Here is a 14694-nt window from a genome sequence, read left to right as displayed (position 1 = left end):
TGAAAAATAATTTATTTTATATCAATGTCACATGCAACCATTTTTACATGAAAATGCCTTCATATGCTGTTTTGAGCTGTAAAAGGTGTAGTGTCTCCGAGCTAAACTGACAGACCTCTTCCACATGTATGTGGTACAAGTTGGAATAAATTCACCTTGTTTCGATTTACTGAGGTCTGAAGATGCAATCTTTTCAAAAACCAGCTATCCAAGGAAGAATAATATTCTCTGGTTCCTATTGAATTTAGATTTGTCATGATTCCTTAATACAATGCTCTGTCAAATGGAGCCTTAAGATAGTGGATAGTCACTCTCACATTTGGAATTCAGCTGTTTGGTCCATGTCTGCACTAAGAATGTCGGGAGGACAGGAGATGAGTGGCCCTTGCTTAACTCAAACTGAGATCCATGACCATGATATTATAAAGCAAGAGCTGTTTGATGTTATGGTTGTCACCCTGTTTTGACTGTACTGACAGGCCAGACAATTGAATAAAGGCTTGTCCACACAGACCACGTGTATGGTTTCTCTTCACTGTAAACGATGCTTGTTCCTTTCATGTTCAAAGCTCCTGAGCATTAAGTGTTCCTGGCAGTTTTTGATCCAATGTTTGAGTTGAGCAGCTTGTCAGTAAATGCTCCCTTTCCAATTTCCTGGAAAAAATAAATTTACAACAGTTAAAAGTAGAATGAAAGCTGCTAGACTGTCACCTGGATCATTAAAAACTGCAGATGCTGTAAATCAGCAATGAAAAATAATTTGCTGGTAAAGCTCAGCAGGTCTGGCAACATCTGTGAATGAAAAAACAGGTTAATGTTTCAGGTCTGATGATCCTTTCTCTAGTTCAGAGGAAGTGTCACCAAACTCAAAACATTAACTCTGTTCTTTCCTTCACAGATGTTGTCAGTCCTGCTGAGCTTTTCCACTTGGATCATTTGATATCTTTGAAAGGACAGAAGATGAAAAATACAGGACAAATCAGGCTGTGGGAATTGGCTGCAGAGCCAATCATTATTTGTGCAGAGCCAGAGTGGGAGGTTTGAGTGAGATCACAACAATGCTGTCGGTGTAACAATACAAACTGTACAACTATCTGAACATAACCAGTGTCAGTCTGTAATTGGATACATGTAAATGACCGAAGCTTGCTGAAAATGCATTCCTGCAAGCAAGTCGGAATTCATGGTCCTCCTTTCGATAATTAATTCCCCTTTTGCACTAGTGGGATTTGTATTTGGAGTGCTGTGTTCAGTTCTGGTCACCCGACTTAAAGAAGGTTATGAAACATTTCGGGGCAGATTCAGTGGACTAATACCTGGAATGAGTGGATTGCCTTAAAGGAAAATCTAGAGGAAAATACAGGCTCGGCCTGTATTCTCTGGAGTTTAGAAAAGAAAGAGGAGACTAAATTGAAACATGAAAGATCCTGAGGGGGCCTGACCAGATGCATGGTGAAAACGTGGTCCCTCTTGTGGAAGGATCTAGAACTGAGGGTCATTGTTTAAAGGTAAGGGTGAGTCCGTTTGAAATAGTGAGGAACATTTCTTTTCTCTCAGAGGGCTGAGAATCTCTGTGACTCCCTTCGTCAAAAGGCAGTGGATGCAAAATCTTCATATTTAAAAAAGGCAGATTCTTGCTGACCAAGACAATGAAAGATATTCTGAGATACGCAGGTACATAGAACCGAGGTTGAAATTAAATCAGTGATTTTATTGAGTCGCAGAGCAGGCTCGAGGGGCCGAGTGACCCACACTTGTTCCTCATTCCTACGTTTGAATAAACCGCAGGACAAAGAAACTCGGGTCTTGTCTGATTACTGTGGGTGAGGAGGGTGTTTGAGCTCCCACTTCACTCACCCAGTGGATTAGTTCCTCTCTACACCCCGGCCAGCTTCAATTAACATTTGAAAAGTTTTAATCACATCAGCTGTCATCCTTCTAAATTACAGGGAACACATCATTCCTGGTGAGATGATGCATTTTAATAGGAGAAGAGATCAGAAATTCGGAATCAGTTGTCCATTCTGCCTCTCAAGCCTCAAAAAGGTCAAAGTTGATCTATTTCGGCTTCAATTCCACATTCGCACTTGGCCTTGATAGTCTTTTTAAAAACACATCCTGTGGGCATTGCTGGCTGTGTTTAACTGTCATTAAGAAAGTGGCCATGATCTGCCTTCATGAACCACTGTAGTCCATGAATGGTAGGTGGACGCACAATGCTGTCAGGGAGAGAGTTCAGGATTTTGACCCAGCAACACTGAAGGTAGAGCAATACATTTCCAAGTCAAGATCGTGAGTGGCGTGGAGGGAATTCACACCCAACACAGAGTCTGCAGCACGGAAAAACGCTCTGCTGACTCTGTCTGATCTTGACACTATCTTGCAAGTACTCTGTCATTCCATCTTTTATAGCGGACATGAACATATGTTTCCAACCAACTATTTTATACAAATTCCCTGTTTTCTTTCTGACTCTCTTCTTACATATTAGGGTTACAGTAGCGATCCTCCAATCCATAAAAACTGAGTCTATAGAATTTGGAGGAAAACCACTTGCGAATCTGCTATTTCTACAGCCACTTCCTAAGGTACTTTGAGATGAAGGTTATCAGTGTCTGGGGATTTATCTGCCTGTTATCCCATTAATTTTCCCATTATCATTTTCCTACTAATACTGATTCCACCCTCCCATTAGACCCTGTGATCCCCTTAATTTGGGGACGTTATTTGTATCCTCCTTTTTGAAAACCTCAGACATATCTAATTGGTCTGTCGTCACTTTGTACCCCATTATAAATTCCTTGTTTCTGCTTGTAAGGAGACTCTATATTCTACTTGACCAGTCTTTAATTACCAATCTTCAACTAAGAGTTTAATGATGATCATGAAACTGTTGTTGATTGTCAGGAAAAACTCATCTGGCTCACTAATATCCTTTAGGGAAGGGAACTGTTATCCTTACGTGGTTTGGACTGTGTGTGACTCCAGCCGTACAGCAATGGAGCTGACACTTGATAGCCATCTGGGCAATCACAGATGGGCAATAAATTCTGGCCAAGCAAGCAAAGGTCACATCCTGTGAATGAATATGAAACAAGATTCTATTGGGTGTATGGTCCCTGCAGCATGCATTCATGTTCTGTTTTCTCACTCTGATTAAATCCCTTTGTTTCCCTTTGCAGAAATCTAAACTCCTCCCAATCCTGTTGTCAGTTGTTTTATTGGCCTAATTGTGTATGCTGCTTCCTTAAATTTAATATCTGTTCATTTTCCTTTCTGTGCTGTGGATTGATCATGTTTCCCATTTTGTTCTTATGCCAGGCTGCAATGAGTAACTTCCACAGCTTGCCCACGCCCTCTTTCAATGTTTGCCATTACCCATTTCCCATCATCCACTTAAACACTGATTCTCCATTTATCACAACTGGCTCGTGCCTCATACCATTTTAACTTCTTTCATTTAATTACAGGACCCAAGACTCAGAAACAACATGATCACTCTCCAGTTTTGTGAAGAATTCTATCCTATTGTGGTCCCTCATCGTTAAGGGCCCATACTCAACTGGATTGTCGATTATTCCATCTGCTTCTTCAACATGTTGATTCATAAAATTGTACCATATAGACACTGAGGATTCCTCCTGCACTGTACTGCTACAGTGTGATTTGGACAGTTTATAAGTAGGTTGCAGTCACCTGTAACTAAAGCCATAACTTTATGCCTTGTCTCTCTCAATTCCACCCTAATGCCTTCCAAAATATTACTGCAGCTTGGGGTCCATATGCAGCACTAAGGTCATTTTCTGTCCGTTGGTGTTTCTCAGCTCAACCCAAACAGACTCTACTTCAATACACCCTATATCCTGGCTCACATCAGTTTCCTGTTTTAATCAGCAGCTCCTGACAAATCCTTTTCCCTCTTTCCTGCCCAATCCATCTTCCTCAGACAACCCACTGATTCCAGGTTTCAATCTTGTAAACTTCCTCTGAGCCACTTTCAATAAACGAACAGAAGACCAAAACCTGCATACGGTATTCGAGATTTGGTCTGACCCCTTCCTTGTACAAATGAAGCAGAACATCCTCTCCTTGATGATTATTTGTTGTCATAATAAGGGAGATGGCCTCGTGGCTTTCTGGATTTCAGAGAGATCTTGATCAATTGGGGCAATGGGCAGAGGAATGGGAGATTGAATTTTATTAGGATAAATGTTTGTTCTACCAAAACGCAATACTTCACAAAGGCAGGACTTGCACAATTAATGGTTGGGCTCTGGGTAGTGTTGCAGAACAGAAAAAAACCTCGGGTTTCAGGTACATCATTCTTTGAAATTTGCATCACAGGCAGACAGGGTGTTTAGGAAGGCATTCAGCACACTTGTCTTCATTGCTCAGGCCTTTGAGTACAGGAGTTGGGAAGTGATGTTGGCGAGTCCTCTTCTGTCGGACTGTGCGCTGCTCTGGTCGTCCTGTTATGGGAAGATTATTATTAAACTGGAGTGGGTTTGGACAAAATTACCAGGATATTGCTGGGAATGGAGGGTTTGAGTTATAAAAATACACTGGATAGGCTGGGACTTCTTTCACTGGAAGGTTAGAGGTTGAGAAATGGCCTTATGTAGGTTAATAAAATAATGAGGGACACAGATAAGGAATAGCAAAGGTCTTTTCCCTCAGGTGGGGGGGTTTCAAAACCAGGGGAATTTTTTTTTAAGATGACGGGAGAAAGATTTAAAAAGGACATGACGGACAACTTTTTGTTTTACACAGAGTGCTCAGTGTGTGGGATGATCTGCTACAGGAAGTGGTGGATGTGGGTACAATTACAATGTTTAAAAAACATTCAGATAAGTACATGAATTTGAAAGGATGAGAGCGAATATGGGCCAAACGCAGGAAGATGGGACTAGTTTAATTTGGGAACATGGTCGGCATGAACTAGTTGTACCGATGGGCCTGTTTCCATGCTGTATGACCCTCTGATAACATTCTATATCTGCACACTAACTCTGAAACTCAATTTCTTAATTTAAATTCTTCTGCACTTCAGAATTCCATTTAATGAATATTGTGCTCCATTCATTTTGGTAGGAAGAATTTTTCCACTTCATCCACCTCCTGCAAGATATTTTGCCTGTAATAATGTTCCAGATTTCAGAGGAAAGATCGAAAGGGGGGCAAAACATGTGAGGGAGTAGCTTTTATTAATAAGGAAAACATTGCTGCTATCACCAGAAGAGATATTTTAGAAACACCACTCAATGAAAACATATGTTGAAATCAGAAATAAAAAGGAATGATCATCTAATGGGATTGTACCATAGGCTTCCTAATAGTCAGAGGGAAATTGAGGAACAAATGTGCAGAGAGATCTCAGATAGGTGTAAGAATAATAAGATTATAATAGTTGGTGATCTTCAGTTTCCAAACATTTATCTGGATTAACAGAGTGTTAACGGTTTGGATGGTGAGTAATTTGTGAAATGCATTCAAGAAAATTTTCTTTACCAATAAATCAATGTTCCTATGAAAATAAAAAGCTTTTCTTGGTTAATAAGGCATAGCAAGTGACTGAAGTGACAGAACAGAGAAACTTTGAATCTTGTGATAGTAATTCTATCAGTTTTACAACAGTTGTGGAAAAGGATATGTCTTCCAGAAAAATTAAAAGTTTTCAATTGGAGGGAGGCAATTTTTAATGGTATAAGACAAGGACTTTCAAAAGTTCTGAGGAAGGATCAACGGACCCGAAATGTTAACTCTGATTTTTCCTCACAGATGCTGCCAGACCCGGTAAGCTTTTCCAGCAACTTCTGTTTTTATAACTTTCAAAAGTTATCAGGAGTAGACTGCAGGCATAAGGATGTCTGATAAGTGGGAGGCTTTCAAAAGTGTGATAATTCAGAGTCATTATGTCCCTGTTCGAGTGACAGGTATGGCTGGTAGGATTAGAGAGCAATGGTGAAAAAGATACTCAGGTTTTAGTCAAGAATAAAAATAACAATAATAAATTATTAGATGCAAACAACTTGGCTCAAATGAATATCTCGAACAGTGTGAATAGTGTTAGGGGAATTCTTAAACAGGAGATCAGGACGGCAAAAAAGCAACATGAAACTGCCGTGGTAGATAAGCTTGAGAATAATTCAGAGTTTTTACAAGTGCGTTAAGAGGAAGAGAGCACCAAGAGAGCAAGCAGGGCTCCATAAAGATGAAAAAGGTCAACTTTGTGTGAACCACAGGAGGAGAGAGAGATCTTAAAGGAATGTATTGCATCAGTTTTTACTGCTGAGAAAGAAATGGAGGCTAGACAAGTCAGGAGTAGAAATATTTTGGTTTGAAAACAGTTCACAGAAATGGGGGAGATTTTTAATGAATTTCTTCTCAGTGTTTATTAAATAGAGAATCATGGATGCTAAGGATAAAAAGGGAAGCAAGTGGGGATGTTCTGAACCATCGCGGAGGTGTTTACAGCCTTAAAGCACATTAAGGTTGATAAATCCACTGGACCTGATGAAGTCCAGCTTCGGACACTGCGGAAGGCTGGGGAAGAAATTGCAGAGATTTTTGCTTCATCTTTTGCCACTGCTGAAATTCCAGAAGACTGGAGGGTGGCTAATGTTGTCTCATTGTTTTAGAAAGGTAGCAAAGACCAGTTGGGGAACTGCAGGCCAGTGAACCTGTGGTAGACAAGGTATTGAGGATGATATTCAGGGAGTGGATGCACAAATGCTTGGATATTCAAGGTCTGATTTGGGATAGTCATCATGGCTTTGTGCACAAGAATCATGTCTGACAAATTATTCATGCTTTTTGAAGAGGTAAGCAAGAGGATTGATGAGAGTAAGGCAGAGAATGCTGTCTATGTGGACTTTAGTAAGGCCTTTAACAAGGCCCCGGGCAGCAGGCTAGTCATGAAGGTTCGGTTGTGCGGGATCCAGGGAGAGCTACTCATGGGATCTATGGTAGGAAGCAGAGCGTGATGGCCGAAGGTTGGTTCTTGGACTGGAGTCCTGTGGCTCATGGAGTGACACAGGAGTCAGTACTGGGACCTTTGTCATTTTTCACTTACATAAACGATCTGGATGTGAATGTACACGGCATGATTAGTAAGTTTGCAGATGATACAACATTAAGAGGTATCACTGATAGCAGTGAAAGTTATCAAAAATTACAGCAGGATTGTGATCAGATGGGGAAGTGGGCTGAGGATTGCCAAATGAAATTCAATACAGCTAAGCGTGAGGTGTTGGCCTTTGGAAAGTTCAACCGAGGTCAGAGTCATACAGTGAATGGTATGTTCTGAGGAGTATTGTGGGACAGAGACACTGAGGAGTACAAGTACATAGTTGGTTGAATGCAGCATCACAGATAGACAGGGTGGTGAGCAAAGCATTTAGCATGCCGGCCTTCTTCGGTCGATGCAGTGCATATAGGAGTTGGGACGTTAAAGATGTACAAGTCATTGGTGAGGCCACACTTGCAGTGTGGTGTACAGTTTTGGTCACCCTGTTATAGGAAAAGCATAGTTAAACTGGAAAATGTGCAAAGAGGAGTTACAAGGATGTTGCTAGGAATATTAGGCCTGAGTTCTGTGGAGAGGTTGGCCAGGATTGGGCTTTATTCCTTGGAATGTAGGAGAATGAACAGTGACCTTACTGAGGTGGATAAAATCATGAGGGGCTTAGATAGGAAGAATGCATGTAGTCTTTTTCCCTGGGATGGGGAATGGAAAACTAGAGTGTATAGATTTAAGGTGAGAGGGGGCAGATTTAAGGAGGATGTGAGGAGCAACTTCTTCACATAGAGAGTGGTGCATATTTGGAATGGGTTGCCAGAGAAAGTGGTTGAGACAGGCACAAAAACAACGATTAAAAAAAATTTGGGTAGGTACATGGATGGAAAGCGTTTGGAGGGGGATATGGACCAAATGCAGGCAATTAGAACTTGTTGAGTGGGCACCATAGTCAGCACGGACCAGTTTGGGCCGAAGGGCCTGTTTCCATGCTGTATTACACTCTGACTTTAAACCTCCAGGTCCTGCTCTAGTGCATCAAACCATGCTATGGGAAGTTAAAGCGAAAACATGGGGCCCCGTTGCAGAAATATTTGTATCATCTATAATTACGGGTGAGGTGCCAGATGACTGGAGAGTGGCTAAAATTGTGCCTTTGTTTAAGGGATATCAGGAGAAGCCTGGGAGCTGTAGACCTGAGTCTGACTTCGGTTTTGGGTATGTAGTTGAAGGTAATTGTCAAATGTAGGATTTATGTATTGGAGAGTCAAGGAATGATTAGTTGATTGAGTTTTTTGGAGAAGTAGCAAAGAAAATTAAAGGGCAGAATGGTGGAAGTAGTTTATATTGACAAGAGTAAAGCCTTTGACAATGTTCCACAAGGTGGACTAATTAGTAAAGTTCGATCATATGGGACTCGGGGGGAGCTTGTCAACTGCATACAAATATGGCTTAGTGACAGGACACAGGGACTGGTGGTGGAGGGTTGTTTTTCAGACCGGAAGCCTGTTACCAGAGGTGTTCCACAGGGGTCAGTGCTCGCTCCAATTTTGTTTGGAATTATATAAAAAAATGATTTCGATGAGAATAGTGGAGACATGGTTAGCACGTTTGCAGAGGACACCAAAATAGGCAGGATAGTGGACAGCGAAGTAGGCTGTCCAAGATTACAAAGAGATCTTGATTTATAGGGTTAAGAGGCTGAGGAATGGCAGGTGGTGTTTAATTTTGATAAAGGCGAGGTATTTCATTTTGGTAAAACAAACAAGATCAGTACTTGTACAATTAAACGTAGGGCCTTGGGGTTAGTGTTGTCGAACAGAGAGACCTCAGGGTTCAGGCCCTTAATTCTGTGAGGTTGGCGTCACATGTTGAAAGGGTGGCTACTTCAGATCTCCTGTTATATGAAGAAAATCATCAAGCTGGGGAGGGTTCAGAAAAGATTTACCAGGATGTTGCCAGGAATGGAGGCTTTGAGTCATAAGGAGAGGCTTGATCGGTTGAGGCATTTTTCCACTGCAGTCTAAGAATGGAGGGGTGATTTATATGTTTATAAAATCATGAAGAGTACAGATAAGGTGAATGGAAGATCCCTTTTCGTGCATGCGAGGTATTTCAAGACTAGGGGGCTGGAGAAAACCAGCTGAAACGTTCATTCTCCATGTATGAAGTTGGACAGTTCCTTTTGCGAAACTATTTGACGAAGGGCCAAACACATGGAGACGAGGTGATGCTTCTTGTGGTTGGATTAACTTTCTACTCTGGGTGGCTTCATGCTACACTTACAGTCTATAGGTTACCAGTACTGGAGGGTATGAGTTATGAGGAGAGACTGGGACTTCACTGGAAAATAGGAGGTTGAGGGATGACTTTCGAGAGGTTTATAAAATCATGAGGGGTATAATGTCAACAGCAAGGGTCTTCTCCCTTGGACAGGGGAGTCCAAAACTGGAGGGTATATTTTGAAAGGGAAAGGAGAAATATTTAAAGGGAAACACGGGGAAGCTGTTTCAAACAGAGGGTTGTTTCTATGTGGAATGAGCTGCCAAAGGAAGTGAAAGATGCAGGTACACTTCCAATATTTAGAAGACATTTGTACAGGTACATGAATAGGAAATGTTTAGAGGGATATGGACCCAACACAAGTGAGACTCTTTCAGTTTGGGAAGCCTGGTCGGCATGGACAAGTTGTAACGAAGGAGGCTAGAGAACTCAGAAATAATTTTTGATATTTTGGAAACAGTTCATGTTGCAGGAGAGGAAGTGTTAAATATCTTGGAAATATGAAGATGGATAAATCTCCAGCACCTGATCTAATGTATCCCATGACATTAAGGGAAGTAAGGGAAGAAATTGCAAAAAAATGGTGGTATCTTCTATAAGTATGTGTGGGGTGCCAGATGGCCAGAAATGGCTGATACTATGCCTTTGTTTCAGAAGGAATGTAGGGAGAAGCCTGAGAACTATAAACCTTAGCCTAACACTGGAAAACAGTGACAGAATTTGAGTCAGTATGGATTTATGAAAGGGAAATCATGCTGGACAAAACTGCTGGAATGTTTCAAGAATGCAACATTTGGAGTTGAAAAGCCAGTGGATGTGGCTCATGTGCGCTTTGAGAAGGCGTTCAAAAGGTCCCACAGAAGAGATGAACAAGTAAAGTTAAAGCATATGAGACTGGGTATTCATGGGGATACAGAACTGATTGCTTCTGTGTGCCAGTCATTCCTTGTGTGCCAGCCAGTGACCAGTGTGATACTGCAGGGTCAGTGATGGACGCCAGGTATTCACATCATCTATTAGTTATTTAAATGAGAAAACTCGAATATCATATCTGCAAGCTTGCAGGTTTAGGACAGTGATCTGTGAGGAGGATGCGAATATGCTTCAGTGTGACTTGGAGTTGAGTGAGTGGGGCGAAAATGCAAGGCAGATGAAATATAATGTAGATAAGTTCAAGACTATCCAGTTGGATTTCAAAACTAGGAAAACACAAGTCACTGACAGTAAGCATGCAGGTGCAACGGGGGGGCGAAGAGGGCAAATGGTATTTTGACATTCAGAGTGACAGCATTTGAGTACAGGAGCAGGGATGTCTTGCTGAAATTGTACAGGATCTTAAAGAGACCACACCTGGGGTGGTATTTGCAAATTTGGATTTCTTATCTGAGGAAGGATGTTCCGGCTACGGATGCTATTCAAACAGTTGATGAGACTGATTCCGGGAATGGTAAGGCTTACGTTTAAGGACAGCACTGATTGGTTAGGATGAAATTCACTGGAGCTTAGATTAGATTAGATTCCCTACAGTGTGGAAACAGGCCCTTCGACCCAAGAAGTCCACACCACCCCTTGAAGCATCGCACACAGACCCATCCCCCTCCTACCCACATACCCCCGAACACTACCAGCAATTTAGCATGGCCAATCCACCTAGCATACACATCTTTTGACTGTGGGAGGAAACCGGAGCACCCAGAGGAAACACACGCAGTCACGGGGAGAATGTGTCAACACCACACAGACAGTTGCCCAAGGCTGGAATCAAACCTGGGTCCCTGGTGCTGTGAGGCTGCAGTGCTAACCACTGAGCCACCGTGCCGCCCTAGTTTAGAAGAATGAGGAAAGATTTCACAGAAGCCAATAACATTCTAACAAGCCTAAATACAGGAAGGATGTTGTCAATGACCAGGGAGTCAGAGCTTAGGGGCATGGGCTAGGCTGTAAGGACTGAAATGAGGAAACCTTTTTAAAAAAAAACAGAGACTGGTGACCCTGTGAAATGTGCTGCCACAGAAAGCAGTTAAGGGATAAGGATGAGGATATGTATAGTTGTGAGGGCTTAAGGGATCAAAGGGTATGACTCTCAAGTGGGAAGAATATATGAGTAGAATGATTAGCCATGATCAAAGTGACTATCGGAGAAGGATCAAAAGCTACAATGGCCTGTGCCTGTTTCCATTTTCTGCGTTTCTAATATGGTGAAGGTGAAATAAGAACAAAATGATTACAACCGACACAAATATCAGCACAACCTTATTACCACTGGATGAAAATCCTGTAACTCCTGACCAAACAGCAACATGGGAGCTACTTCACCACGTGGATTGCAGCAGATCAAGAAGGTGCAGTGTGATTTTGGAAGCTTCTGGAGTGGCTGCTCTGTCTCTCATTTTCAATCCAGTTTTCAAGTTGTTGAATGCCCTGAAAAAAGCAACATAGTATGTGAGAAATATCTTTGGACGTTTGCTGATACTGAGGGACCTGAGGGGTGGGACAGCGGCTGGGGGTACAGGAGTGGGTAAAGTTGGGGAAGAGGGACAATTAGAGAAACAATTGGCTGGATTTTGTGGGGGGGTGATGGGCAAAGAATAACCCCAATATCCACACCACAGGGCCCCACCCTGTTCAGCTCTGTCCCTCCACTCTGTGGTCTTTCTCTGAGCCTCTGTCACATCAGCAGCCAGCTCAGCGTCAAAATGTGCATGCGGACACTTTTCCATCAGTTTCGGGCACTAGGACAAGCATATTGCAAACTGTCCTCAGTGTACACAGCAATGTTTTAAACTATTAGCTTTTGATACCAGCCCCATTCACAGCAAAGATAGTCACAGGATAAATTTTAAAAAATCAAAACAAAACTGACCACATTACATATGCAGTTTCCATGATGCATTGTTTCACATGGACACAGGATTGTCAAACCTTTACCCTGTCACATCAGCAACTATATACCTTTTCTCAGAAAGCCCCAGTTGTAAAGTCCTTCTGTTTGGACCATGTTCCCTCCCAGACTTGCTGGCACCAGTTCCCAGATGCTGACCTTATTAATGGCCAAGAGTCTACACAGTTTTTGAATAAGAAACAACCTGCAATTAACTTCCAGGCGTGGCCTCAGAAACCAATAATTGATTTTGCATTTTTTTAGCACAACTGCTGCTCACAGTCTAGACGTCACCGTTCAACTCTCAGATTCAAGCCAAAAAATACTTTTTCAAATAAAAATCAGCGAGGGTGCTAACACAGGACACAGTGGAAAGACCTTTAACCAGTGAGTGCACATTGGAGTTCTGCTTCACTGAGAACACCTCTCATTGTTGTAATCACATTCTGAAGTGGCTTGACAGGGTAAAAGCTGACAGGACTTTCCATCTCACAGGACAGTCTAGGCCTGTTTCAGGGAGGAAGCCTGAGGCTCTCTGCAACCTACACGCAGCACCGAAGTTGCCCTCCCCTTTGACCTGTACTCACCGCTTGTGGCTCTCATGGAAAACCATTTCATTCTGGCTATCCCTCCCAGTACGCATGCTCCGTGGCTGAACTACATCTAACGACCAATAGCAAGCAAGAGGCGGAACAGGAAGAAGGCACCGGATGTGCTTGTTCTCCAACCAATCAGAGGACGAGGCCACAATTCTGAGGGCGGGTCACCGGACCCGAAACGTTAAACTCTGCCTGATCCTTCACAGATGCTGCAGACAGGCTGAGCTTTTCCAGCAAAACTAAGTGTGGGGCTGGATGGACACAGCAGGACAAGCAGCATCTCAGGGGCACAAAAGCTGGTGTTTGGAGCAGTTTTAATGCTTTTCCCATGATCTCTGAGCTTTTCCAACAGAGATAGTAGGAACTGCAGATGTTGGAGGATCTGAGATAACAAAGTGTGCGGCTGGATGGACACAGCAGGACAAGCAGCATCAGAGGAGCAGGAAGGCCAACGTTTGGGGCCTTGACCCTTTATCAGAAATTGGGGAGGGGAAGGGGGCTTAAATAAATACGGAGAGATGGGGAGGTGGATAGACGATAGATAGAGGAGAAGATGGAGGGGAGACAGACAAGTAAAAGGGGCGGGGATGGAGCCAGTAAAGGTGAGTGTAGGTAGGGAGGTGAGAGGTCAGTCCATAGAGGACAGACAGGTCAAGGGGCGGGATGAGGTTAGGAGGTAGGAAATGGGGTGGGTGGAAGGGATAGGTTGGGGGAAGAACAGGTTTAGTGAGGCGTGGACAAGCTGGGCTGGTTTTGGGATGCGGTAGGGTGGGAAGATCTTGAAGCTTGTGAAGTCCTCATTGATACCATTGGGCTGCAGGTTTCCCAAGCGGAATATGAGTTGCTGTTCCTGCAACCTTCGGGTGGAATCGTTGTGGCACTGCAGGAGGCCGTGGATGGACATGTCGTCGAAGGAACGGGAGGGGGATTTGAAATGTTTTGCGACTGGGAGGTGCAGTTGTTGAGTGTGAAGCCAGCATAGGTGTTCTGCACAGTGGTCCCCAAACCTCCACTTGGTTTCCGCGATGTAGAGGGTGACACAACGGGAACAGCGGATGCAGTATACCGCATTAACAGATATGGGGTCTGGGATGGGGGGGACAGGGGAGGTATAGGTGCACGTGTAGCTCTTCCTGCGTTTGCATGGAAAAGTGCCGGGTGTAGTGGGGCTGGAGGGGAGTGTGGAGCAGGCAAGGGAGTCATGGAGAGAGTGGTCCCTCCAGAAAGCAGATAAGGGTGGGGAGGGAAAAATGTCTTTCGTTGTGGGGTTGGATTGCAGATGGCAGAAGTGTCGAAGGATGATGTGTGAATCGGAGGTTGGTGGGGTGGTACGTGAGGACGAGGGGGATTCTGTTTTGGCTGTTATTGCGGGGAGGGGGTGTGAGGGATGAGTTGCGGGAAATGCAGGAGACATGGTCGAGGGCGTTCTCGATCACTGAGAGGGGTGGTTGTGGTCCTTGAAAAATGAGGACATCTGAGATGCACAGTGGTGGAATGCCTCGTCCTGGGAGCAGATGTGGCGGAATTGGGAATAGACGATGGCATTTTTGCAGGAAGGTGGGTGGGAGGAGGTGTATTCTAGGTAGCTGTTGGAGTTGGTGAGCTTGAAATGGATATCGGTTTCTAGGTGGTTGCTGAAGATGGAGATAGAGAGGCCAAGGAAGGAGAGAGAGGTATTAGAGATGGTCCAGGTGAACTTAAGGTTGGGGTGGAAGGTGTTGGTGAAGTGGATGAATTGTTTGAACTCTTCCTGGAAGCATGAGGCGGCGTTGATACAGTCCTCAATGTAACGGAGGAAGAAAAGGGATTTAGGGCCAGTGTGGGTACGGAAGCAGGATTGTTCCACGTAACCTACAAAGAGGGCGGCATAGCTTGGGCCCAAGCGGGTACCCATGGTCATCCCCTTTATCTGTAGG

General features: G+C 43.6%; 1 long non-coding RNA gene across 1 annotated transcript; it reads right to left on the bottom strand.

The window, feature by feature from the left end:
• On the bottom strand, window positions 1–12860 carry LOC132209130 (uncharacterized). The gene is made up of 3 exons (XR_009445227.1): window positions 12767–12860; window positions 11551–11719; window positions 1–654 (listed from the first exon to the last, which is right to left on the bottom strand). It is a non-coding gene; the product is annotated as an uncharacterized LOC132209130 (long non-coding RNA).
• Between the last annotated feature and the right edge of the window lie 1834 nt (window positions 12861–14694).

Source organism: Stegostoma tigrinum, unplaced genomic scaffold, assembly GCF_030684315.1.
Source record: "Stegostoma tigrinum isolate sSteTig4 unplaced genomic scaffold, sSteTig4.hap1 scaffold_67, whole genome shotgun sequence".
NCBI classification, from domain to species: domain Eukaryota; kingdom Metazoa; phylum Chordata; class Chondrichthyes; order Orectolobiformes; family Stegostomatidae; genus Stegostoma; species Stegostoma tigrinum.
This window is presented reverse-complemented; position numbering and strand designations above follow the sequence as displayed.